A 25,873-nucleotide genomic window follows, 5' to 3' on the forward strand; every position below is an offset into this window, starting at 1 on the left:
CAAAATTCATTGATTGTGTGATTGGCCATACATGATGGATGGATATCGAATGTGGGTGATGAAAATATTCCCATAAAAAGATTCAATCTCTGTAGGCTTTATGAAAACTTCAAACCCTAAAGAGTCTCCCCCACCCAACTCTGCTCTCCCTCATATTCAAAGGATCTTTAATAGAAATTAATTTAAAAACACAACTCATCATATCATTCAGCCTTAAAAAAGAAAAGAAATTCTGACACATGCTACAATTTGGATGAACCTTGAGGACATTAATTAAGCTAAGTGAAATAAGCCAGGCACAAAAAGACAAATCTTTTATGATTCCACTTATCTGAGGTAGTTAGAGCAGTGAAGTTCATCCACAGAAAGTAGAATGCTGGTTGTCATGGGCTGGGGGACAGAGGGGAATGGGGAACTACCATTTAATGGGTATAGAATTTCATCTCAGCGAGATGAAAAGAGTTCTGGAGATTGGTTGCACAACAATGCAAAATACTACTGAACTGTACACTTAAAAATGGTTAAGATGGTAAGTTATATATCTATTTTACCACAATTAAAAATAAAAATAGGAAATTAAAAAAAATATAAAAAGAGTTCACTTGCAGTAAAGTTCTGTAGACTCACAGCTCTGTTCCTGTCCATCATTCATGACTCTCAGAAACTGCCTGAGAGGACTGGGAATGATTTTCAGGGCCTCCCGGAGGGAGCCCAAGTTGACACTCTGCCCCACAAGTCAACTTCCACTTGTTTTTGTCTTCAAGTGTACAAGTCACCTGAGCAGAATGAGAAACTATTGATAATGAATTCCTCTATCAAATTCTATTGCCCCCACCTCCCTTTTTTCTCTTACACTTACAAAGTAAAACACTTACAAAGCAAAAGCAGTGGTTTTTGCCAGCCATGTGTATAATGCCCAGGCTCCAAGAACAGCCACTAAGAAGGAATCCTGCCAGGTCCCTTCACTTCCAACACTAATAGTGGTTGCTCCTGGAACCCAGGAAGTCTCTCCAGAAGTCATCCAACCGACTGGCAGGCCAGGGCCCTTGGGAACCCTCAACCTAGAGTGGAGCAGAGTCATCAAAATTAATTGCTGATTCTCAGAATTTAAAGCCCAAGGTTACAAGGGCCCGGGTGCAGATCCACTGTGAATGAATTCACAGTGGCACTTGGGCAGTCCGGGAGCTTGGACGCATCACAGTGGTGAGCTGGTGGTACTCCAACCCAAACAGATTTGTAGCAGTGGCACTGGCATCCAGGACTGCCAGAGCAGCATTTGTGTCCGACAAATGAGGCCTCTGTCAGGACAAAGGGGGCTCTTAGGACTCATTCTACTTTGGCTGCTTTACAGCCAGTAAGAGCCAGGGGACTTCTGTCAGAATGCGGAAAACAAAAGTGATTCACTTCATCATGCACCCTCCCCACGGTCTTTGTGGTCAACCAATGCAAGCAATCTTTGCGGCAAGCATTCCTCACAGACATGACTTACTGAGGGCCTACTATGGGGCTAGAATAGCCAGGGGCTATTCTAGGTACTGGGCACATGTTGTCTGATTTAATCCTTGCAATCCTTGCTGTGATGTAGGGATCATTCCCACTGTAGTCATGTGGAAACCAAGACAGATCAACAAGAAGGTCACACAGCTAGTGAACAGTGGCAGAGCCAGAATCCATACCGAGGCTTCGCTCAGTCCCAGCTGACTGCCGTTACCCACACGTACCTGCTACAAATGCCTGACAGGCCAAAGGTGGTTCTGTCCTCTGACTTGCCATCTCTAGGGATGTTGATCTGGAAGGCCTAGAATATTCCTAATGTTCAACAAATACTTATGTCAAATGGAACAAAAACAAAAAAAATAAGAGGGGATCGAAATTTAACAGATTTTTTTCCTAAAAGACACAGAAAATGTCTCTGCTTTAATGTAAATATGTTTCTATAGGTTATAAAAAGAACTTAGGATAAAAAGAAATGGAGGTCAAAGTTTCTATCAGTAATCGAGATATCAGCTTTGTTTCACATACTGATCCCATAAGGGCCAGAAGCTCCAGTTGAAATATATTCCTCCTAGTTTTCACTAATGATTAGTTCCAGTCCCTGATAACAAACTTCAGATGTACTAATGTTCAGTCACCTTTCTGTTCCAGTTGCATTAATTCAGCATTTGTGGCCCTGCCTAAAGAAAGGCCCAGGCCAGCGGACCATTCTCTCCTTTATCATTTCACTATGGGCCCGGGAAACTAGATGGCCATTCAGCACAGCTTGTCAGCATATTGAAATGCCCAATGAGAAACTCTGGTACAATGTGTATGAATCCAGAATTCCCTTCCATGAGCCAGGTTTAATTCTCTGTTGTGACCCATTCATGCCAAATGGGAGGCACTGCTAATTTATCAGTTCCCATTTACTGACCACTTGTGTTGCATTTTCAGCAGAATCCAAGCACTGGCTCAGGGTATTTGGATGTCCCAAGTTGCAAATTCTAGTTCTTTTCAGGATGGTGATAGGTAATTGTGGCTTAGTTCTCAGTTTCTGGGTGTAATTGGGGAGCAATATCATAAACCAAAGGCTGAAGAATAAAAAATTTAAAAAAGGAATGGAAGGAAAGGACAACTGGGAAGAGAATGGACAGTGGAATTACCTTAAAGTTGAAGCAAAGTCTGTTCCCTAACCTTCATTTCATTTTTTTTCCAGTAAATTTTTAGTGAGTCACTACTATTTGCCAAGGTGTTAGATACTGGAGATATGGTAGCATTTCTGTCAGGGTCCTAGCAGAAAAGCAAAGGTATACTTCAGAGTTAATGAAGAAGCTATATGCAAAGGTATAGGCAGAGCTAATGGTACTAGTAGAAGATAAAGGGAGAACACCAGGGAGCTACTACCACTGCTAGGCCTAGAGAGGCAAGGGAAAGCAACTAAAGGAAACAGGCCAAGAACGCAGCTGTGGGAGTGGGGCTTCCAGATAGCAGCTCTGCTTTTGATAGAGGAATGCAGTTACTGCCAAATGTTGGCCCAGTGTTAAGGAATCTGGGGCAATAAATATCTCGAATGTTACGAACACAAATGGAAGCCAGAAGGCAAGAGTCAAGCAGGCAGTTCTTAGAGTTCTAAGAATCGGGGCATTGAGCAGGCAGAGAAAGGTGGAGAATGGATCTGGTTGGGGTAGGGGTGGGGAGCAAGCAGAGAATATCCAGCGTAACATGTGAATGAGATCAAGATGTTCAGGATCAAGAGCTACTATGTGAACCTGGGTCCAAGCCTATCAATACATCAAGTCAAGGGCTCCTTGGTTTGAACAACAAAGTCCCTATTAGCTCAGGAGCTCTTCTCTGAAGTCCTCATTGCAGTATAGCCCACCCACAACTGAGCCTCTATGCTCCTTTGTCTGACCCTCCCTGGGTCTGGGCCCTCTGTGGGCTGGGCCTGAGGGCATCTGCCTCTGCCCTTTGACCTTGGCTCTAACCGATGGGTTCTGTATCAGTGACATTCCCTGAAGTTCTCTGTAATCACCATCTCCTAAACAGGGTAAGCAAGACAATAGAGGCAAATTCTTTTCACAAATAAAAAAGCAACTACTTTCAAGCCAGCATGGAGACTTAACTATAGACAATGGAAAATTAATTTCAAAGTATGTTAATTTATTAATTACTGCAGATTTCCCAAAGATTCTCTCCCAAGCAGTGCTTTGTTGGCATGCTTTCTATGTTATGGACACTTTCAAGTCATAAAATTGCAACTTTGAAGACATCATGTAAATCCTAGGGTTTTTTTTTTCTTCAGTTTTTTCTGACATTGTCTCTAATTTGTCTAATTAGTTGAGGTCATCTTGACTCTATAAGATGTGGAAGTGTAAGGAGACTAGTGTAAGGAGGTTGAACCTCATGAAGTGAATACTCTGCTTCTCAGATTCTTGAAACTATGAGGGTCTCCTTTGGGAAATGTAGAGAAGTTGAGAAAAGTTGGAAGACAGGAGGGTTTGGAATGTTGAGTTATGTGCTATTTAATGACAAGGGGGGTAGGATGTAATACTGGAAAGAGCACTGGCTTTGGTGTTAGACCTGGGCTTGAATCTCAGCTCCAACATTCAACTTGGGCAAGTATTTAATACAGCTTTAGCTTCATTTGCTCATTTTAAAAATGGGGATAGTATTAGTTACCTTCTAGGGCTGTGTGAGGGTTAAATGGGATGAGGAATGTAAACCATGTAATACAGAGTCTGGTGCCCTCAACACCTGTCACTTTTTCCTTTCCAAAAGTCTGGGAACAGGATCCTGGGAGAGTGTTAGTAATATGTAGGGGCCCTCAGTTGGGAAAGATGACTAGGGGGGTTGTATTAGTTTCCTGGTCTTCTGTAATAAAGTACCACAGACTGGGTGGCTTAAGCACGGTTTTGGAGGCTGGAAGTCCAAACTCAAGGAGTCTGCAGGATTGGGTCTTTCTGATAGCTGTGAGGGAGAATCTGTTCCTTGCCTTTCTTCTAGTTTCTGGTGGTCTCAGGGCAACGTGGGACCTGGTGGAGAGATCTATGCAAGGCTGCTGCCTGTTACAATGTTGGGCCTGAAATCTCCATAGGGCAGAGGCTGACAGTCAGGAAGCAAAGCTCTACAGAAAACAGGAAAGGGCAAGAGCAAATGGGAACCCACAAAGGAAAACTGAAACCCTCAAGAACAAACTGGACCCCCACCTGTCTTTCACCACTTCCAGTCTCAACATAGGTGGCCTGTGCCCTTGCTCCAGAGCTGCACATACACCTGGCTCCGTACTCAGAGAAGCTGAAAGGTGATTATCTGGCAGGAGCCGGAGAAACTGCAGCCAGTAGTCAGAAGATCCCCAGAGACATGTGTGAGCTGACACAATTGGGACTCTTCCAACCTTCAGAGCATAAATAATGGCTGCTTCTCCACTCCTGCCTTCCACCTATCTAAGTGAACTTCTCTTGTGAGCAACCCTAACCTGGAACCCTTCAGGAAAGGGCATTGGGGAAATGTTTGTCTAGGTTAACTAAATTAACTCAGTACAAACCCATCACAAGCTTCAACTGTAGAGTTATAACTTTGTTCTGTAGGCAGTGGAAACACAGAACGTTTTGATGGAGGCAACTATTTGATACAATTGATATTTTGAGGAAGATTAATCTTATATTGTATATTATGGGTTGGAGGAAGATAACAATGGGGACAGTGTAGTTTATGGTTTATCATAGTGGTCTGAGTATAAGATTATAGAGGCCTAAATCAGAGCTGCAGGGGGAAATGGAAATTAAGTTGCAGGTCCTAGAAACATTCTAAAGGAAGAATTGATGGGCTTTGCTGAGAAGCTGTACTAAGGAGCATGAAGACAGAATCCAGAATGCTTCCTAGGTATTGAACCTGAGGAGAATGGTGGTCCTTGAAAGGAAATTATTTGTTCAAAAGCTATTCTACTCTAATAGACTAGCCATTTTACTCTATTGAAATGCATTACAATATTCCAAGAATTATAAGAGTTTGGAATACCTAAACAGTTGAAGATTGCTGGACAGCAAAGAAGTGAATGACCATCTTGGAATATTGAAAAAAGGGAAAGAGAAAATTCCACTAAGTTTTAGTGAACTTGGTTGCCAAGGACTTTTGTCTAGTAAAAGGTGTTTGAGTCCAGAGGTTCCCTGCAGAAAGCTGGCCTTTTCTCCATGTTTTATGATGGACCCTAAAGGTAAAGGGAGAAATAAATAGTCGTGGAGTGTTTATTTCTTAACCTGAGAATATAAATTCTTCATCTGGGCTTCTTAAACTCCTTTGAGTTTTAGGGAACTTGCCAAGTATCTAAAGTTTTTAAGAAAATTTTTGGTGTTTTGTGAAGACATTAATTTTTCTGGTGGAGGGACTACAGCTTGCATCAGATTTCCAAAGGGATTTGGTTTCCAAAGAGGTGAAGAATTTCTCCCGTGGAGAGAGATCACCGAGCATAGTAGTTACTGGCTCCAGCCACACTCAGTTTATTCATGTCCAAGTGCTGATCCAGGGCCTGGGACAAGAGGTGATGGGAAACAGACTTCAGACAGAGCAAGGAGCCAGCTTCTGACAGTTTCTCCTTTTTCTTTCCTGCTAAGTGAAAGTAGTATGCAAGGAGTTTCTCTACTTGAAGGGACAGAGATTGAGGCCTACTTATTTTGTAAGGGTTGTTCTTTTGTACACACCACACCAGGAGCATTACCAATGTATCCTAAGTACTTTCCAGGAGGCTAATTGATTAAGGAACTCTTTCTAAAATTTCTGCTTGGGACTCAAACACTAATGCCATCCACAAGCTAGCAAACTGTCCTTTCTCAGATATTGCTTCCTGCTTCCAATGAGAATTGCCCATGCCCATGATATTGGGTTGTCTTGAGTTCACTTTATGCTAAGTGCTGACCAATCACCTGAATAGCAGATTTGTTCAAACAGGACTGGAGTGTACGATTGCTCCTTTTTGGCTTTCCAACACCTGGATCCATGTGCTACTTGTAGGGAATTCCCTATTGTGATAATATAGATGGAAGGCAGTTCCCCCTTCTAAAAGCCAGAATGCAAAGATGACATTTCCTCTCCTACCCCTCTGGCATCAGGATGAAGGCATATGATTTCTTGGGCCAATCCGACACTCCCACCAGGGACTGTGACCCTGGGACTTGAACAAGTGACAAAGAGACAGATAAATGATGAAATTCGATTCCCGCCCATGGCAAAGGTGGTTTAGCAATGGCAACTATGTGGCTTCAGTGTCCAGTGGTGGGGTTCATGGACAATTTGGCTATGGGAGAGCCCTGGCAAGCTGGTTTCTCCTGCCTGACTCCCTGATGCCTGCTATTGTTCAATCATATTTATCCATGTGGGCAGGGACCTGATATTTTCGCAACAGACAAAATTTTTGTGTGAGTTAACCAGATTCGACTTCTGTTGCATGCATTTAGGAAACTAAAACAATATATGGAAAGAAGAAAAGTCTCTTACGCCCTTTAAATCAACTTTACCATTCAGCATGGGTCAAAATGGAGGCCCCAACCTTATATGATCCTTGTGATGGTTAATTTTATATGTTGACTGGATCATGGAGTGCTAGGATATTTGATCAAACATTATTCTGGATGTTTGTGAGGGTGTTTTTGTATGAGGTTAACTTTTAAATTGGTAGAGGGAGTAAGGCAAACTGCCTTTCATAATGTAAGTGGGTCTTATCCAATCAACTGAAGTCCTGAATAGAACAAAAATGTTGACCATCCTATAAATAAAAGGAAATACTTCCTGCCTGACAGTCTTCAGACTGGGAAATGGGCTTTTTTCCTGCCTTTGTACTTGAACTACACCATCAGCGCTCCTGGTTATTAGGTCTTTAGACTCAGACTGAAACTATACTATTGGCTTTCCTGTATCTCCAACCTGCCACCTCACCCTGCAAATCTTGGGACTTGCTAGTCTCCATAATCCCACAAGCCAATTCTTTATAAAAAATCTCTTTCTCTCTATGTGTACATTGTATTGATTCTATTTCTCTAAAGAACACTGACTAATGCAACTCACATTGGGCTAGCACGAGGACCTAACAGTTCAACCTAGAGAGACCTTCTGGTGGATAGGGTATAAAATTCCAGATTGGGGTGTTCCTTCCAATAAAGAATGGGCTTCTTGAAATAAAGGCAGGGTTTCTATCCTGACTTCTAGCCAAGTGGTCTCTCTCTTTCTCTCTGTTTCTCTCTTTTTCAGAGACAATATATGGTAGAACATCTTTGTACAGATGGCTTCCTGAGAATTTGGGCTATTTGACAAGAAGTAGTTTTTGCTTTGGGCCTCAAGTACATATATACTTCTATTTCTTCTTTTTGAAATGAGTCTTTTAATGCTTTGAAAAATGACAAATATTGATACTTGTTGTGAAAAGAAAAATGTAAAGACTAACACAAAAAATAAAAATTACCTGAATATTTTTATTATGCACATCTTAATTAATTAATTAATTAATTAATTCAACAATGAAGGCTTACTATGAATCAGGGGTCTGATGTCCAACAGCATATACATCTCCTGCTCCAAGGAGCTTATAATTTTTTTAAAAAACATATTTTATTTATTTATTTTTAGAGAGGGTATGGGAGTGAGAAAGAGGGAAACATCAGTGTATGGTTTTCTCTCATGTGGCCCCTACTGGAGGCCTGGCCTGCAACCCACTTATGTGCCCTGACTGGGAATTGAACCGGCAACCCTTTGGTTCACAGGCTGGTGCTCAATCCACTGAACCATACCAGCCAGGGCTCTAAGGAGCTTATAATTTATTGGAGAAGACTGACATTGATCAAAATGTGGCATGTGGCTATGTCTCCCATACATTTAGACACATACGCAGGGTAAATTTCTAATCATCTTCCAAAATGGATTTCTTCTTTCTTTCTTTTTTTTTTTTAAATATATTTATTGATTATGCTATTACAGTTGTCCCATTTCCCCCCCCACTCCACTCCATCCTGCCCACCCCCCTCCCTCCCACATTCCCCCCCCATAGTTCATGTCCATGGGTCATACTTATAAGTTCTTTGGCTTCTACATTTCCTACACTATTTTTACCCTCCCCCTGTCTATTTTCCACCTATCATCTATGCTACTTATTCTCTGTACCTTTACCCCCCTCTCCCCCTCCCACTCCCTTATTGACCACCCTCATGTTCTAGTTGTTTGCCTAGTTTGCTCTCGTTTTTGTTTTAGGTGTGGTCGTTAATAACTGTGAGTTTGCTGTCATTTTTACTGTTCCTATTTTTGATCTTCTTTTTCTTAGGTAACTCCCTTTAACATTTCATATAATAAGGGCTTGGTGATGATGAGCTTCTTTAACTTGACCTTATCTGAGAAGCACTTGATCTTCCCTTCCATTCTAAATGATAGCTTTGCTGGATACAGTAATCTCGGATGTAGGTCCTTGCGTTTAATCTTGGGTAATGTAATTATGATGTGCCTTGGTGTGTTCCTCCTTGGGTCCAGCTTCTTTGGGACTCTCTGAGCTTCCTGGACTTCCTGGAAGTCTATTTCCTTTGCCAGATTGGGGAAGTTCTCCATTATTTGTTCAAATAAGTTTTCAATTTTTTGTTCTTCCTCTTCTCCTTCTGGCACCCCTATAATTCAGATGTTGGAACGTTTCAAGGTGTCCTGGAGGTTCCTAAGCCTCTCCTCATTTTTCCAAGTTCTTGTTTCTTCATTCTTTTCTGTTTGGATGTTTGTTTCTTCCTTCTGGTCCATACCATTGATTTGAGTCCCAGTTTCCTTCTCATCACTATTGGTTCCCTGTACATTTTCCTTTGTTTCTCTTAGCATAGGCTTCATTTTTTCATCTGTTTTTCGAACAGATTCAACCAAGTCTGTGAGCATATTGATAACCAGTGCTTTGAACTGTGCATCCGATAGGTTGGCTATCTCTTCCTAGCTTAGTTGTAGTTTTTCTGGAGCTTTGAAGTGTTCTGTCATTTGGGACTTTTTTTTTTTTTTTTGTCTTGGCCTGTCTGTTACTTTAAGGGGTGGAGCCTTAGGTGTTCACCGGGGCGGGGTAATGCTGGTCGCTGTGTTGTGACGCTGTACGTGGGGGAGGGGCCGAGTGGGAGCAATGGCGCCCGCCTCACTCACCTCCAGATTTCAATCTTCCACTCCGATACCCACAATCAAACTGGGCCACTCTGGTGCTGGTTCCCGAGTAAGTGGGCCTGTGCACACTCTAGGCCCCTGTGGGTCTCTCCAACAACCTCTCCTGTGAGGCTGGGAGTCTCTCCTGCTGCCGCCCCAACCCCCAGGGGTGCTTTCAATCAGAGGTTTGAGGCTTTATTTCCCGGAGCTGGAGCCCTGGGTTGCGCAGCGATCTGCTTTGCTGCCTGCCTTTCGTCCGGTTTATCTGTGGGAGAATGTGGTGCCGCAAGGTGCTACCCGCCACTCTGCCTGCCCCACTCTCCGCCACTCTGAGTCCAGCCCTCTGGGTTTATCTGTGCAAATGTGGGACCACCGGGTCTGCTAGTGCTCGGACTGCCTGCGCCATTTGTCCCACACTCCGCCAGTCTCAGTCCCGCCATAGCCATGCGAGTCCTCTCCACCCTGGTGCCCGTCTCCTTCCCTCCTACCAGTCTGGATGAATGTTCATTTTCTATTTCCTTGGTGTCGGACCCCCTTGCTGTTCGATTCTCTGTCAGTTCTGGTTGTGCGAGGAGGCGCAGTGTGTCTACCTACACCGCCATCTTGGTTCTGTGGATTTCTTCTTTCTAACACTGCAAAATTTTTCTTCTCAAATATTTATCAGATCTCATAACACTGGGCAACAGACCAAGATTAGTATTTTCTCTTATCTTCTAGACTTTATTTTTTTTATTGTTCTGTATCTCTGCAAGATGGTGAGAAAAAGAATAAAAACTCTCCAAACCATCTCTGTTACTTTTATGAATTGAATTATCAAACTCAAACAATGTGATCCCCGTACCTATATTTGGATCCACACCATTCCCTCTGTAGCTTTTAGGCTTGTGTTCAGTTTTATATTTTCCCTTGTTTGTTTCTTTATTGAGATGGTGCAATCTAGATGTTTCAGTGTAGAGTAATGTGATCTGGGGCCCTGGGGCACTGTTCCCAGCCCCTGCTCTGAGAGGGTGAGCTATTTATGAAGTTGCTCTGGGCACGTCCTGAACTTCCTCACCCTTAGCTAGTGCTTCCCAACCACTGTTCTGTGTGTTACACAGGTTTCCATCTCCAGCCCAAAGCCCCAGGCCCAGAAGTCTCTGTTGGAAAAAATCATATCAAGTATATAGGGACATAAAAATTAGAAGGGAATCCTGTGGAACAAATAAAAACACATTTAAATAAATAGGACAATGGAGTCCCAATGTAGACATAATCCCAATCCTGAAAAATTTGAATATTAGCAATGACATTCTAGGGAAAATAGTAAATAAAGATTAAATCTATGGCAAGTTACATTCTCAAAACAAAAGTCGCTGTTACAATTTCGTGCCCATAAAATGATCTAGAAAGAGACCATACTGTCAAATCGAAAGTGTAAGGGACTAGGAGTTGGGAGATTTAAATTCCAGCACCAGCCTACTTTTCAATAATTTATTTTGTGCCTGTAGTGAACTCACATTTTTGGTAACTTATTTTTTTTGCCCCAGTTCCACAATGAGAGTGCCCATTCTAGATACCACAGCATAACTTTTATCAGAGATGATGATAATATATAGAAATTTGGAAATGATATCACTTATGATAGTGCCTGAGAAGTAAAAATTCTTAAACCAAACAGTATTGTTTGCCACAAAGATTTCTAGACTGTTATGAAAACCTAGCCCTTCTCTGGCATATGATAGAAAATTCAAAATTGTTTTCTGCAAGGGTTCCAATCTGTTTTGGAATCCTCTATGAAAAAGAGCCAGTTCCTCAGGGGGGACATGTATTTATTTGATCCATAGATATAAGAGATTCATTGTGTACTTGTTTCCTTCTCTGGGAGAATATGAAAGTTAGAAATTTGGCCTACTATATAAATTTCTTTTTAAAATCAGCATGGACTTTGGAGTCAGAGAATTCTGGGGTCAAAATCCAGTTCCCATTACCTTATTGGTTATATTATCTTGGGCAAGTTATTACTAATTTCTCTCCATCCCAATCTCTTCGTATATAATAGGAATAAAAAATATCTTTCTGTAAATGGTAGGGAGGATTTGCTGAAGTCATGTTTCTAAATGTCTGGTGGACCACCTGGCACATACTGGCGTATAGTGCCCATCGGTCCCCTTTTCCTTTTCTGTATGAAGAGTTTTAAATAACACTAAGACTTCATCAAGGATAATATAACTACTATCTAAGATAGAATTAGATGCTATATCTGAACCTGTACCTTGAAAAAAAAATGTGATCTCAGGTAAAGGTCTAATCATAATAACATTAGCTAATATTAACTGATAAAGAATAAAATTTGAATCACAGCTCATATCTCCAGAAATTCCAGAAGTTTATAAAAATGAGGGGAAGAAAATGAACTTTTCATTACTGAGGACTGAAAGTTGGGGGCTACATTTTGTTTCAGTTTCTCCACTCTGTGTCTCACTGAACTGACTGAGTAACCAGACAAATTTCTGGACTTTTCTTAACTTGGTTTCCAAATGAGGGAGTGAGGGATTTATTTTATTTTGTTGGGCAGTCAATGCCATGTGCTTGGGGAGTCTTGGATGAATGAAACACTGAGTGAAACATCTGAAATACTGTTATTGACAGAAGAAAATCAGCATCAAAACCTCCAATTCTGTGCTCATCACCTTCCCCCCCAAAAAAGCTGTTGAGGGCATTCCTGGTGAAATACAACATGTAACCTAATGTAAATTTCTTTCCAATTATTTTCATAGGATAAAATATTATTTAATTGTGACTGTCACTCTTATTTTAACAGTTTACTTGGAAGACAGTCCTCCAACCTACCAAACAAAAAATAAATCAATTGCTGTCTTTGGGTAGTTAAAAAAATAGAAGAAACAGAAATTAAGGCAAAAAATGACCCAGGAAGAAAAACCACCAACTTCCTTCTCAAATCTTTCTTGAAGTCCCCAAGCTATGAATAGCAAAGATTAGCAGAAATCTTAGGTTTTGATGGCATTTGTGGGATATCAGATGAAACAACATGGTTCTCTTTTCTGGAGTTGGGTACTTCCAGTGCCTTCCTCAGGCACTTCTCATCAAAAGGCAGAGAAAATGGAAAAGAAAGCTGTAGCTTCACTCTCTGAACTGGCCTTTACCTATCACCCCACCCCAGCAAAATGAAGGCCTTGAAAGCTAGGACAGTCATACTGATAGTATCCACACCCACAGGAACACAATCTAGAGGCTGTCCCATAGCCCAAGTCCCCAGGCACTTTGGGGCTGAGACACTTGGCAGGGCATCCTTCAGAGTAGCATATTGTATCACCAGATATGCATCATGCTTCCCCAACCATGGAGTCCACCATGAAGAAGGTGGAAGACAAAACCATCTGTCATTGATCAAGGATGACCAAGCCAACAAGCAGGAGAGAAGCAGCAGGATATAAAGAAGATGCTTTGGGCAATGCAGAGAAGATGCTGGATGAGCCCCAACTATATCACGCTGGGTATCATCAACAAAGATAATAACATAGCTAGCTGGTCCTAAACATAGTGCCTTTTTCTTACAGGGGGTGTGGGGGAGATAACACCAACATAGAATGACACAGAAAGATAGTGCTTAACATATTTAACAAACCTGAATTTTCCCATTGCTGGTTAATGCTAGTGGCCAGACATTTCAGGAGGAAACTTGTTCTTGGCTGTTTTTGTGGATTCACTGCTAATATTCAAAGTAATATTCACTGTAATTTTCAAAGTCAATTCCATTTGTTGACTGAGTGATAAAATAGTTAAAAAGTCACTGGAAAAAACAGTAAAATGATCTGGGAGCCAGTGTGGGGAAGACAAGAGTGCCTGAAGCTTTCTGGTCAAGCATTGCTAGTGACAAAGCCACCAGAGTCATCTGACCTTATTTTCCATAGTGGAGTTCACCGGTGCTCAGGGAATACTGTGGAGTACTGACACCCATCATTTCTCTCTCCCATCTTTTTTTTTTTCCTCTCAGGATTAATATTTCAAAGCTATCTTATTAACTTCAAGGTCCTGTGAAGTGTGCTTATATATATTCTCATTTAACAGTCATAGCCACCCTGTGATGTACATATTATAACTAATTTTATTTTAAAGACAAGAAAACTGAGGCTTAGAGGAAAGATAACCCTCGCCTAAAGTCACACAGGTAAAGAGACTCCAACCCAAATCAGTTTTATTCCAAAGCCTATACTTTCAACCCGAACATTACATCACCTCCCACTCACTGCTTCTTTTTTCTAAATGGAAAGAGAAATTTGATCCAAAGTAAATGAAAATAGAACAAAACAGCTGTGAATGTGAAAGTGAAATGGAGGTTTGTTAGTGGGCTTAAGGGAGTGAGGGAAGAGGCAGGAGGTCTGTGATTTTGTATGATGATCCAAGAGGAATCACCTTGCTGTCGCGATAGTGGTCACCACCAGATTGCTGTGAACACCTTCAGAGTGACCCGTGAAAATCAGTGTCGGGACCTCAGATACCCAGAACTCCAGAGAAGTGGTCCCCTGTTTATCACTGGGAAAACGCTCCTTTTTCTGCTTTCTTCTCCACTTAGAACTTGGCAGTTTTGCCTGGCACCCAGCTGTGATGATGTCATCCAAACTCTCCATGGTGGTATGCATGGTAGAGAAGTGGCCCAGGACTTGCAGACAGCGTTAGACAGCCTGCTGCCTTTGAGTCTCAGCTCTGCCTCTTCACAAGTGGTGTGTCCTGGGGTTGGCACTGGGATCTCTCTGAATTAGTCTTATTATCTATAAATGGCATCAATAATATCTATCTTGCTCATTGTTAGAATGACTGTAAAGTGTTTAGCACACTGCCTGGCAAGCACATAATGTGTTCTGAAATAGTAGCCATTTTACTACATAGATTTAAAAAAAATTAGTCTATAATATGTTTCTTTTTCTCCCCACTATAGAATTCCTTACTCAAGAATGGATTATGTGCCTTTAGATGAGATTGTGCTGTCTATGTGTTAGTTTCCTGGGACTGCCATAAAAAAATATATGGACATTTATTTTCTCACATTCTTGAAGGCTAGAAGTCCAAGATCAAGGTGTCAGCAGAGTTGGTTTCTTCTGAGGTCTCTTTTCTTGGCTTGCAAATGGCTCTCTTCCCTTTGTGTCTTCTTAGGGTCTTCCTTCTGTACAGAGTACAAATTTCCCTCTTATGAATACACTGGTCATATTGGATTAGGGCCCACCCAAAAGATCTTTTTTAACTTATTTACCTCATTGAGGATCTTATCTCCAAGTGCAGCCACATGGTCAGGTACTGGGGATTCGAACTAACATGAGTTTATGTCAATTTATAACATATAAGTTAATTTGGGGAGAATTTGGAGGAATTCAATTTAGCCCATAGTAATGAATAAAGTATTTTTGCCAAAAAGCAAACATCAAGTCAAGGAAATACAGGACACAGAGAAACATGTTTAAAATATCACGGGGAAGTTATTAGTGAAATCTAAGAAATGAGAATCTCTACAGAACAGAAAAAAACTTGGTTTCTTCAATAAACAGTTGTAATAGCAATTGGAAAGATAGGGGAGATAGAACCCTCTAGGTTCTATGAAGAAAAACTTATGCAACTTATGAACTGTGTTTGGATTGTAAATGGAAAAAAATAACTTAAAAAAAGTCTCAAAACATTATGAGACAATCAAAGAAACTTAACCATGATCTAGATAATTAATGATATTAAGGCATTATTGACAAATTTTAGGTATGTTAATACTGACTTTTAAAAGATCCTTAGTTTTAGAGATGTGGTGAAATATTTATGAGTGCAGTGAAAATAGCTCATGACCTTCTGGGACTTGCTTCAGTGTGGTGGGAGGAAAGAGATAGAGTAGAAAAATAATGGGATTGTAAAAAAATGTGATTGGGTTTAAAATAAGATTGAAAATGAGTAGATAATTGTTGAAGCTGGATGATGGATTTGATGTAATAGTCTTGCTACTTTGTATATGCTTGAAACATTATATTATAAAAAGATTGAAATGTATAGAAAATATTTTTCCATGTCATTAAATATTTTCCTACAGCATGAGGTTTCCAATGTAGCATTCATTATCTGGATGAATCATAATTTATTGACTCAATTTTCCTTTATCAAACTGTTAGGTGGTCCCCCCTCCTTTTTTTTTTTTTTGCTATTAAAGATATGTAAATCACTATACACATCTCTGTTTCTTTATAATAGATTCCTAGAAATGAAACTGCTGGGCCCAAAAATAGGCTCATATTTAAGACATGGGTTCCATATTGCCAAAATATCCTCCATCAGTAATAGCAGACTTTCTCTGTCCTTGTGGAACACAGTCCCGGCACCCAGCCGCTTCCCCTTGCACTTCCCTGGTTAGACATGGAAAACATATGTGCCAGGCTCCAGAACCGAACCTGCTGGAGGGCAGTCCCAAGGCACCTCCTGAGAGGGTCCACTGAAAATGTTCCACATTCGCTTGGTTGTTTTCCTTTTCTTTTTTTTTTTGATATATTTATTGATTATGCTATTACAGTTGTCCCATTTCAGCCCCTTCACTCAACTCCATCCTGCCCACCCCCTCCCTCCCACATTCCCCCCCTATAGTTCATGTCCATGGGTCATATTTATAAGTTCTTTGGCTTCTACATTTCCTACACTATTCTTACCCTCCCCCTGTCTATCTTCCACCTATCATTTATGCTATTTATTCTCTGTACCTTTCCCCCCTCTCTCCCCATCCCAATCCCCTATTGATAACCCTCCATGTGATCTCCATTTCTGTGGTTCTGTTTCTGTTCTAGTTGTTTGCTACATTTGCTTTTGTTTTGGTTTTAGGTGTAGTTGTTAATAACTGTGAGTTTGCTGTCATTTTTACTGTTCCTATTTTTGATCTTCTTTTTCTTAGGTAAGTCCCTTTAACATTTCATATCATAATGGCTTGGTGATGATGCACTCCTTTAACTTGACTTTATCTGAGAAGCACTTATCTGCCCTTCCATTCTAAATGATAGCTTTGCTGGATACAGTAATCTTGGATGTAGGCCCTTGCCTTTCATGACTTGGAATACTTCTTGCCAGTCCCTTCTTGCCTGTAAGGTCTCTTTGGAGAAGTCAGCTGACAGTCTTATGGGAATGCCTTTGTAGGTAACTGTCCTTTTCTCTTGCTGCTTCTAAGATTCTCTCCTTCTGCTTAATCTTGGGTAATGTAATTATGATGTGCCTTGGTGTGTTCCTCCTTGGGTCCAGCTTCTTTGGGACTCTCTGAGCTTCCTGGACTTCCTGGAAGTCTATTTCCTTTGCCAGACTGGGGAAGTTCTCCTTCATTATTTGTTCAAGTAAGTTTTCAATTTTTTGTTCTTCCTCTTCTCCTTCTGGCACCCCTATAATTTGGACGTTGGAACGTTTCAAGATGTCCTGGAGGCTCCTAAGCCTCTCCTCATTTTTCTGAATTCTTGTTTCTTCGTTCTTTTCTGGTTGGATGTTTCTTTCTTCCTTCTGGTCCACACCATTGATTTGAGTCCCACTTTCCTTCCCATCACTATTGGTTCCCTGTACATTTTCCTTTGTTTCTCTTAGCATAGGCTTCATTTTTTCATCTAGTTTTCGAACAAATTCAACCAATTCTGTGAGCGTCTTAATAACCAGTGCTTTGAACTGTGCATCCGATAGCTTGGCTATCTCTTTGTCGCTTAGTTGTATTTTTTCTGGAGCTTTGACGTGTTCTGTCATTTGGGCCTTTTTTTTTTTTTTTGTCTTGGAGCACTTGTTCCGTAGTAAGGGGAGGAGCCTTAGGTGTTCCACAGGTTGGGATAACACTGATCGCTGCACTGTGATGCTGTATGTGGGGGAGGAGCCAAGAGGGAGCAATGGCGCTCGCTCCACTCTCCACCGGATTTCAATCACTCCCTCCACTACTCACAATTAAATTGGGCCCCTCTGGTGCTGGTTACCGAGTGGGTGGGCTTGTGCACCGTCTAGGCCCCTGTAGGTCTCTCCAGCGACCTCTCCTGTGAGGCTGGGAGTCTCTCCTGCTGCCGCCCCAACCCCCAGGGGCGTTTTCAATCAGAGGTTTGAGGCTTTATTTCCCCGCACTGGAGCCCTGGGTTGCGTGGTCTGCTTCGATCCCTGTCGTTCATCTGGTTTATCTATGCGTGAATGTGGGGCCGTGGGGTGCTACCCACTGCTCTGCCTGCCCCGTTCTCCGCCACTCTTGTGTCTGGCCCTCTCGGTTTATCTGTGCATGAATGTGGGGCCGCAGGGTCTGCTAGTGGTTGGACTGCCTGCCCTGTTCGTCCCACACTCCGCCAGTCTCGGTCCCGCCATGGTCATGGGAGTCCTCTCCGTCCCAGTGCCTGTCTCCACCCCTCCTACCGGTCTGGATGTATGTTTCTTTTTTTATCTGCTTGGTGTCAGACTTCCCTGCCGTTCGATTTTCTGTCAGTTCTGGTTGTGCGAGGAGGCGCAGTGTGTCTACCTATGCCACCATCTTGGTTCTCTTCCTTTTCTAAAATATGTTGTAAATGTTATTGATCATACTTTGGCTTTGATCTAGAATCTTCATTATTAGAATGTCAAATCAGACAACCAACTAACTGACTAGACTCTTTTTTTTCAATTTATTTATTTTTATTAAAGTGTAACTGGCATACAATGTTATAAATAGGGTGGAAAACATAGTGGCTCAACATTTGCGTATCATACGATGGAATCACCACACTCGTTACCATCAATCAAGACTCTCGTGTTTGATGTGACAGAGGATAGGGAAAAACATAGAAACTAAAGGACCATACTTAACATTAAATATGAAGAGGTAAGGTGACTAGACAAGAAACCATTAAACAAGATCAACACCCATAAAAACTGGTGTCAGTCTAAAGAACCATAGGGCTTACAAAGCCCAGCTGAGGAAAACAAAAGTAAGAAGCAAAATATCAAAATAATCGGTTCCCCAAGTCAGACAAGGACTCAGACACATGACCCTCCTGGTTCACTCAGCTGTCAGGAGATATCTTAAAGAGACAGATCTGAAGCCTCGTCTACACACACCGTTTTCCTTGGTGTTTCCTGATACTGCAAAGGAGCAGAAAAAACAGTTCATAACAGCATGGTGAGCTGGACTAGCCATGGACTTACAGACCTGAGGCTGAACCCCTTCTTCACCTCTGGTTAGTGTGTGACCTTGACCAAGCCACTTGCCAACTGTAGGCCTCATTTACTTATTTGTAAAATGGATAATGACACCTGTTTCATGGGGGTAGTTTTGAAAGTTGAACAAATAAATATTTGTAAATTGCTTAGCACAGTGCTGGCACATGGCAGGAATTCTAGAAAGCTGACTTAATATGGTGAACTATTTTAAAACCAGTTAGTCTTCTATGTCCCCATCTTTTCAAGTGGCCATTAAAGCTCTATTACACTGTTTCATAGTTGTTTGTTTCTGTGGCTTTATCTGACTCATCTAACCTTTGGGGCACATACTTAGGAAAACATTCTGTTGACTGAATAAAACTCAAATTCCAACATCTACAACAGTAAATATCTAGTAATTTCCAAGTGACCTAGATATTGTATTATGAGCTTAGAGAGTTTATGCATGTCCCTCTGTTCAGCATCTAATTAATCAAGACATGTTTGTTGGTTTATTTATTTGGGAGGCAATATCCCAAAGTGATGAAAAGCCTGGTCTTTAGGACCAGACAGACCTGGGTTTCACTTCAGTCTTGGCTTTGCCTATTATCAGCTGTGTGGTTTAGGGCCAAGTTCCATGACCTTTCCAAGTTTCAGCTTTCTCATCTAATAAGTAGGTCTAATCATAGTGCCTGCCTCATTTGTTTATTGTAAAGATTAAATAGAATAAATGTAGCAAATCATTTAGTATATAGTGTACTGGCAACTTAGCGAATGCAATGTAGTGTTATTTTGACAATGTATTTACTGAAATATTATTATGGGAAAGAACTGAACTAGATGTTCTGATAAATCTTTAAAAATGTATGTGACATGACTTTTGTCCTTAAGAAGACAGTAGGTTTCTTTGAAGATGAAACTAATGTTAATAAATAGATAATAATACAAGTCAGTCTATTGTTAAGTGCTTAATGAAAAATAGAATAGACAGAATTTCTCAAGTCTTGGGGCTTTAGTCAGAGAAACAAATTTTTACCACCTCCTGACCACTATCTCCCTTACTCCCTTTCCTTGTGACAGCCTAAGCTAATCTTTCTTCCTTTTCTTTTGAACTTTTAGGATACAAAATCAAAAGTTTAGATGAGTAGTCACAACCTCAAATGTCTTCACAGATCAGGGAGGTGATGCAAAATTGTGAAGCAACAAGAAGTTTCAAAAGGGAGTACTAGCTAAATAAAGAAGTGCCAGACCTAAATGTATGACTCAAATTCACACATTTAATGACACTATGTTTGGCCCTGGCTGGTGTAGCTCAGTGGATTGGGTGCTGCCTATGAACCAAAAGGTCTCTAGTTTGATTCCCAGTCAGGGCACGTGCCTGGGTTGCGGGCCAAGAGGCAATCCATTGATGTGTCTCTCACACATCGATATTTCTCACCCTCCCTTTCTTTCTCCCTCCCACTCTCTGTAAAAATAAATAAATAAAATCTTTAGAAAAAATAACACTATGGATAAATACAATTCGACCTATGGGTCAGTGTTTGCAATCCTGATATAGAGAGCTTTTAGTTTATAATAAATAGCTGCCTAAAATACTACTAATAATAAATGATTGACATGTATTGAATTGTTAGTACATGTTAGATTTTGTCCCCATTACTTTTAATTCTCAAAGTAAGCAAGGGACTCTATAAATTATTATTGATAAGAAAACTGAAGTTCAGAGAGGTTCCATAACTTGTTTAAGATCATAAAACTGAGTGGTAGAGGTAGGACTTGACTCAGACAGCTATTTGTTGATGGCAAATTCTACATTCTACAAAGAATTGGATTTTGGTAACAGAAGCTTTCAAGAAGGTAGTAGGATTTGAGCTCCATGTTAAAGGAAAGATAGGATTGGTAAAGAAAAACTTAAATTTTTTATGCCACATTATTCTTCTCTATTTACAGTGCTTTTCTTGGTAAGAAATAATCATTCCAATTCCCTTTAAAATTACAATCGATTAAATATCTGATATTCTGGAGAGTTTTTTTTGACTGACTTCACTTCAGCAAAATTAAAACATGTAATACAGTAATAATGTCCTGAAAAAGAACAAAAGTGAAACAAGTGCGGCCTTGGTTGTACCTTGCTCTCTGCATCCCAGGGAGATCACAGGAACTAACAAGCTGCCGGTATTTTCTGATCCTGTGTTTCATTAATATGCATGACACATTGCCAGAAGTCATGAAGAAAATTGCTACTGTCTCAGATGGAATTAGAACTAAGAATGCAAATATCTAGCTGCCTCTCCTCCTAGCATTTTCTCTAAAACTTACCACTGCAGTGTCTTGGTGCTTTTATAATGTTTCAGTGTTTCAGAGAAAGTTATGCTAAGCTTTATTACACTGAGAGTGTTATAAGTACATTTTTTGTTTGTTTCCAGTTTTCCAGGAGCAGACTTCTGCATGGAGAAACATAACTTGGCTCATTCAGCTGGCATTACCGCTCTCCTGGCAATATCATCACTCAGAGGCACCTCTGGTAGGGTGGAATAGCTCTGGCACCAATCAATCAACCAGCCTAACCAACCAGCAGACATTTACTGGGCACACCCTAAGCATGCATTAGACATACATAGACATGGTGAGTTTTACAAAGACGTCCTCTGAACTACAGTTCTTGCTCCCAAGGGGTTTTGGGCTATCTAACCATGCAAGCATCCACCTCTCCGTGTATGCATCTATACATATATGATGAACAGTAGAAGAACAAGACAGTATCTGACAAGGGCAATATGTGATTTAGATTCTAAATCTTGAATCTGGATAATCACTAAAACCAATCCTTTTTGATAATATACATTTCTAAGACCATTAAAAAAGCTTTAAAAATACTTTCTTCAGGAATTTGTACAAAAGATATATTGCCAGGAATATATTTAAGCAAGAATACAAGTCTGAAAAATGAAGTCAGCTTACTTTATCACTATCCATAAACACACCCAAATGAGCATATATAAACTGGTGAAATGGGAATAAGCACGGTGTATTGTATCAATGTCAATTTCCTGGTTTTGATATTGTCCTACCACTGTGTGAGGTATGATCAGACCTGTAGGGGAGGCTGGGTGAAAGAGCACTGGAGCTCCCTAAACATATTTTTGTTGCAATTTCTTGTCAATCTGAAATTCTTCAAAGGAGTTTAAAAATATACACAAGAAAAAAAATGAAGTTAATTTCTCCACACTGGTAAGGAAAAATTTGAGACATTTAAAAAAGAAATAATCAAATTATAAATACATATATAGTAACATTTATGTAAAAATGTATAAAATGATATATTCATATGTGTACAAACATGTTTTACAAACATATTAGAAAAAGATCTTTAATGAAAGACTGGTAATAATGGAAGGGGCCTAGAGTGGAGGGTAGGAGTTGGTTAAATCAGATAACTTCTGATTTATCTAATTATTGGGATTAAAAAAAAAAGAATGCATTACTTGTATAAGTAACAAATAAAAAAGACTCCAAAACCCTTGATAATGTGGGATTGCAAGAGAAACAAACAAATTGGTTAAGAAAGAAATTTAATGATGGATTTCTCATGTTTATGAATACATAAAACATCACGTTTCATTTGTTGAAAGGCAGGCTCAAACTATGTAATTCAAACAAAAAATCTCAAATATGTAGTTGATATTTGTGGTCAGTTTATGAATTTCAGCTTAAAAAAGAATCCTTCAGATGTTATTTACTTCCCAAAAACTCTGCTGCAATTAAGAGAGCTGCTACCATTAATTTACTAATTGCTAAACTTGCACAAAAGAAAGGAACTTAAAGCAAGAAATAAAGAAAAACAAACACCTAAATGCAATGTGCTACCTTTAGCATTTAACATTAATAGTTAATTACCATTGCTTAATCTAACTTTGGCTTTCTATGAGACCTGGCTGGTTAGTTTGACCAAAATCTTGTATTCGAGTCAAAAATCTTTGAACATAAACATTAATCTTTGTTTCTAGCACTTTAGAATTCTAGAGAAATTAAAGATTTTAATTTCTCCATATCATGTTAAAAACTCCGATTTGTAACTTTTTGGAGAAAATAAATTTATTGATCTTCTGAATGTTTCTAATTACATTTGGGGTATTAATATTTACTCCCCCTTTAACTTACAGGAAAATCCTGTCTACTGCTCCATCCCACTTGGCTTAAAGGAGACCATCTGGTTGTCTGCTTCTCTGTGCCAATTTTCCTGACAGTGGTCACTTTTAAATGGGTGTCTCTGATGACAACTCTTACCAATTTTCTTCTTAGCTTCCTTCTCCAATATATATTCATTTGGTTAGGACTTCTAATTTAGGATTGTTAGTAAGCCATGCAAGAGATATTTTAGAAGAGATCTCAAATGGAATAGGACCTTTTAGCATCTGAAAGTTTTAAAGCATATTTAATTGAAAAACTGAGCTCTATAAATGGTTTTCTTGTTATCTTCCAAACATGTAGTGTGTGTATATGTACTTGTGTGTAAAACTAACCATATGTATATGTACCAGGTATGTCATAGTCTGATGTAGCCAGGCAGAAAATAAACAAAATGAGAAGCCTGGAGAAACTTCATTGATTTGGAAAATCTTGGCCTTTTCAGACTCATTTCTCATGTTTTTTCCATTGGCAGTGGTTAAAAGTAAGGTGGCATTAGTAGTGGCCTGCACTGAATTTCTTGCTTTTTCTTTTCTTTTCTTTTCTTTTGTGTTCTACATTCACAGTATTAATCAAACCACAGTTTGCTTCATATTGGGGAGAAATTTCAGTTTTTACACTCAATGACAAAACCACTTCAACCAGCTTTCTTGAGACCACTGATGTAGGTAGGATGTGAATGTCACCTCATTATATCAGAATCTCTTTTTTGATGTATATGAACGAGGCACAAAACACAAAAGTAAAATAAGAGTTTCTTAAATCTTTGTACAAGCTCCCCAAATCAAGATGGAGTAATAGCTGCTTCTGTAATTTCTGTCAATTAATCCACACCCACACCATAAACCAAAGTTTCCAAATAAGTTCAAGAACAGCATTAGTGACTCAGAAAGAATGACTTCACCCATGTGGCCCCACTGCAGTGGTTTGTCAGTTACCACTGGTATTTCCCTTTCTACTAACAGTGACATTTACCTGGGAAGATTGATGGGGAACAGAACATTACTTTCCCAAAGCCCCTGTAGTCAGAGTCTTTGGCCTTAGAAGTGAGGGAAGCAATCATGCCTCAGGGGACTGGAACCCATGATCTCATGCTTTTCCCTGTCATAGCCTTTCACTGGATCCCCATACCTACAGACTAGACCCCACAATAAAGTATGACATTCAGACTTTCCCTGGTAACTTGCCCTGGTCTGCCTTTCTAGGCTTCCCTACTATTCTTTTTTTTTTTTTTTTTTTTTTTTTAGACTTTACTTACTTATTTTTAGAGAGAGAGGAGGGAGGGAGAAAGAGAGGGAGAAAAACATTGATGTATGAGAGAAATGTCAACTGGTTGCCTCTTGCATGACCCTAACTGGGGACCTGGCCTGCAACGCAAGCATGCACCCTGACCAGAATCGAACCAGTGACCTTTCAGTTCTTAGGCCAATGCTCAATCCATTGAGCCACACCAACCAGGGCCCCTACCACTATTCTTATCACAAGCTGAATTTGTCTAGTTCCCCACAAATGTCCTTTTTTGTGCTTTCATCTCTAGCTTATGTTTTCATCCCCGCCAGGATTGTCTTTCTCCTTTCCCAGCTCCAGCAAATGAAATTACACTTATCTTCTAGGGTTCATGAACTTTTCTCAGATACCTTCCCTTTTTTTTTTTTTTTGAAAGATACAGTATGTACCTACCTTAAAACATTGTCCTCGTGCTTGATTCGGCAGCACATATACTAAAATTGGAACGATAAAGAGAATATTAGCATGGCCCCTGCACAAGGATGACACGCAAATTCGTGAAGTGTTCCATATTTTTTGGATATTGTGTCACTTAACAATACCCTAGATGAAATGGACTTAACTGATATATAGAGAGCTTTTCATCCCAAAGAAGCAAAATACACATTCTTTTCAAGTGTACATGGAACTTTTTCAAAGATAGACCACATGATAGGACAAAAAGCAAGCCTCAACAAATTCAAGAAAATTGAAATCATATCTAGCATTTTCTCTGACCACAAGGGACTGAAACTAGAAACCAACCCCAAGGGAAAAAACCCAAAACACTCAAAATCATGGAGACTGAATAGCATGCTATTAAACAATGACTGGGTGAAAAATGAGATTAGGGAAGAAATCAAAAACTTTCTGGAAACAAATGAAAATGAACTCACAACAACCCAAAACCTATGGGACACAGCAAAAGCAGTCCTGAGAGGGAAGTTCATAGCAATACAGGCCTACCTTAAAAAGATAGAACATTTCAAACAAACAACCTAACCCTACACCTACAAGAACTCGAGGAACAACAACAAAGACAGCCCAGAGCAAGTAGAAGGACGGAAATAACCAAGATCAGAGCAGAGTTAAATGACATAGAGACTAAAAGCACAATTCTAAGGATCAATGAATCCAGGAGCTGGTTCTTTGAAAAGATAAACAAATTCGACAAGCCTTTAAGTAGGCTCATCAAGAAAAAAAAGGAGAGGATCCAAATAAATACAATTAGAAATGAAAGAGGAGAGATTACAACTGATACCACAGAAATACAAAGGATTGTAAGAAATTACAAAGAAGAACTATATGCCAAGAAATTTGAAAACCTAGGTGAAATGGACACATTTCTGGAAAAATATAATCTTCCAAAACTGAATGAAGAAGAAGCAGAAAACCTGAACAGACCAATAACAGCAGAGGAAATTGAAGCAGTAATCAAAAATCTCCCAACACACAAAAGCCCTGGACCAGATGGTTTCACAGGAGAATTCTACAAAGCCTTTAAGGAAGAGCTAACCCCTATCCTTCACAGACTATTCAAAAAAATCCAAACTGATGGAAGACTCCCAAACTCTTTTTATGAAGCCAGCATCATCCTCATCCCAAAACCAGATAAAGACACAATGAAGAAAGAAAACTTCAGGCCAATATTGCTGATGAACATAATGCT

At 40.0% G+C, this 25,873-nt stretch overlaps 1 non-coding gene across 1 annotated transcript; it reads left to right on the top strand.

Moving 5' to 3' along the window:
- Window positions 1–24,635: 24,635 nt before the first annotated feature.
- Window positions 24,636–24,742, top strand: LOC112313977 (U6 spliceosomal RNA). Its single transcript, XR_002975745.1, has one exon. It is a non-coding gene; the product is annotated as a U6 spliceosomal RNA (small nuclear RNA).
- The last annotated feature ends 1,131 nt before the right edge of the window (window positions 24,743–25,873 follow it).

This window comes from Desmodus rotundus, chromosome 13, assembly GCF_022682495.2.
Source record: "Desmodus rotundus isolate HL8 chromosome 13, HLdesRot8A.1, whole genome shotgun sequence".
Classification (NCBI taxonomy): Eukaryota; Metazoa; Chordata; class Mammalia; order Chiroptera; family Phyllostomidae; genus Desmodus; species Desmodus rotundus.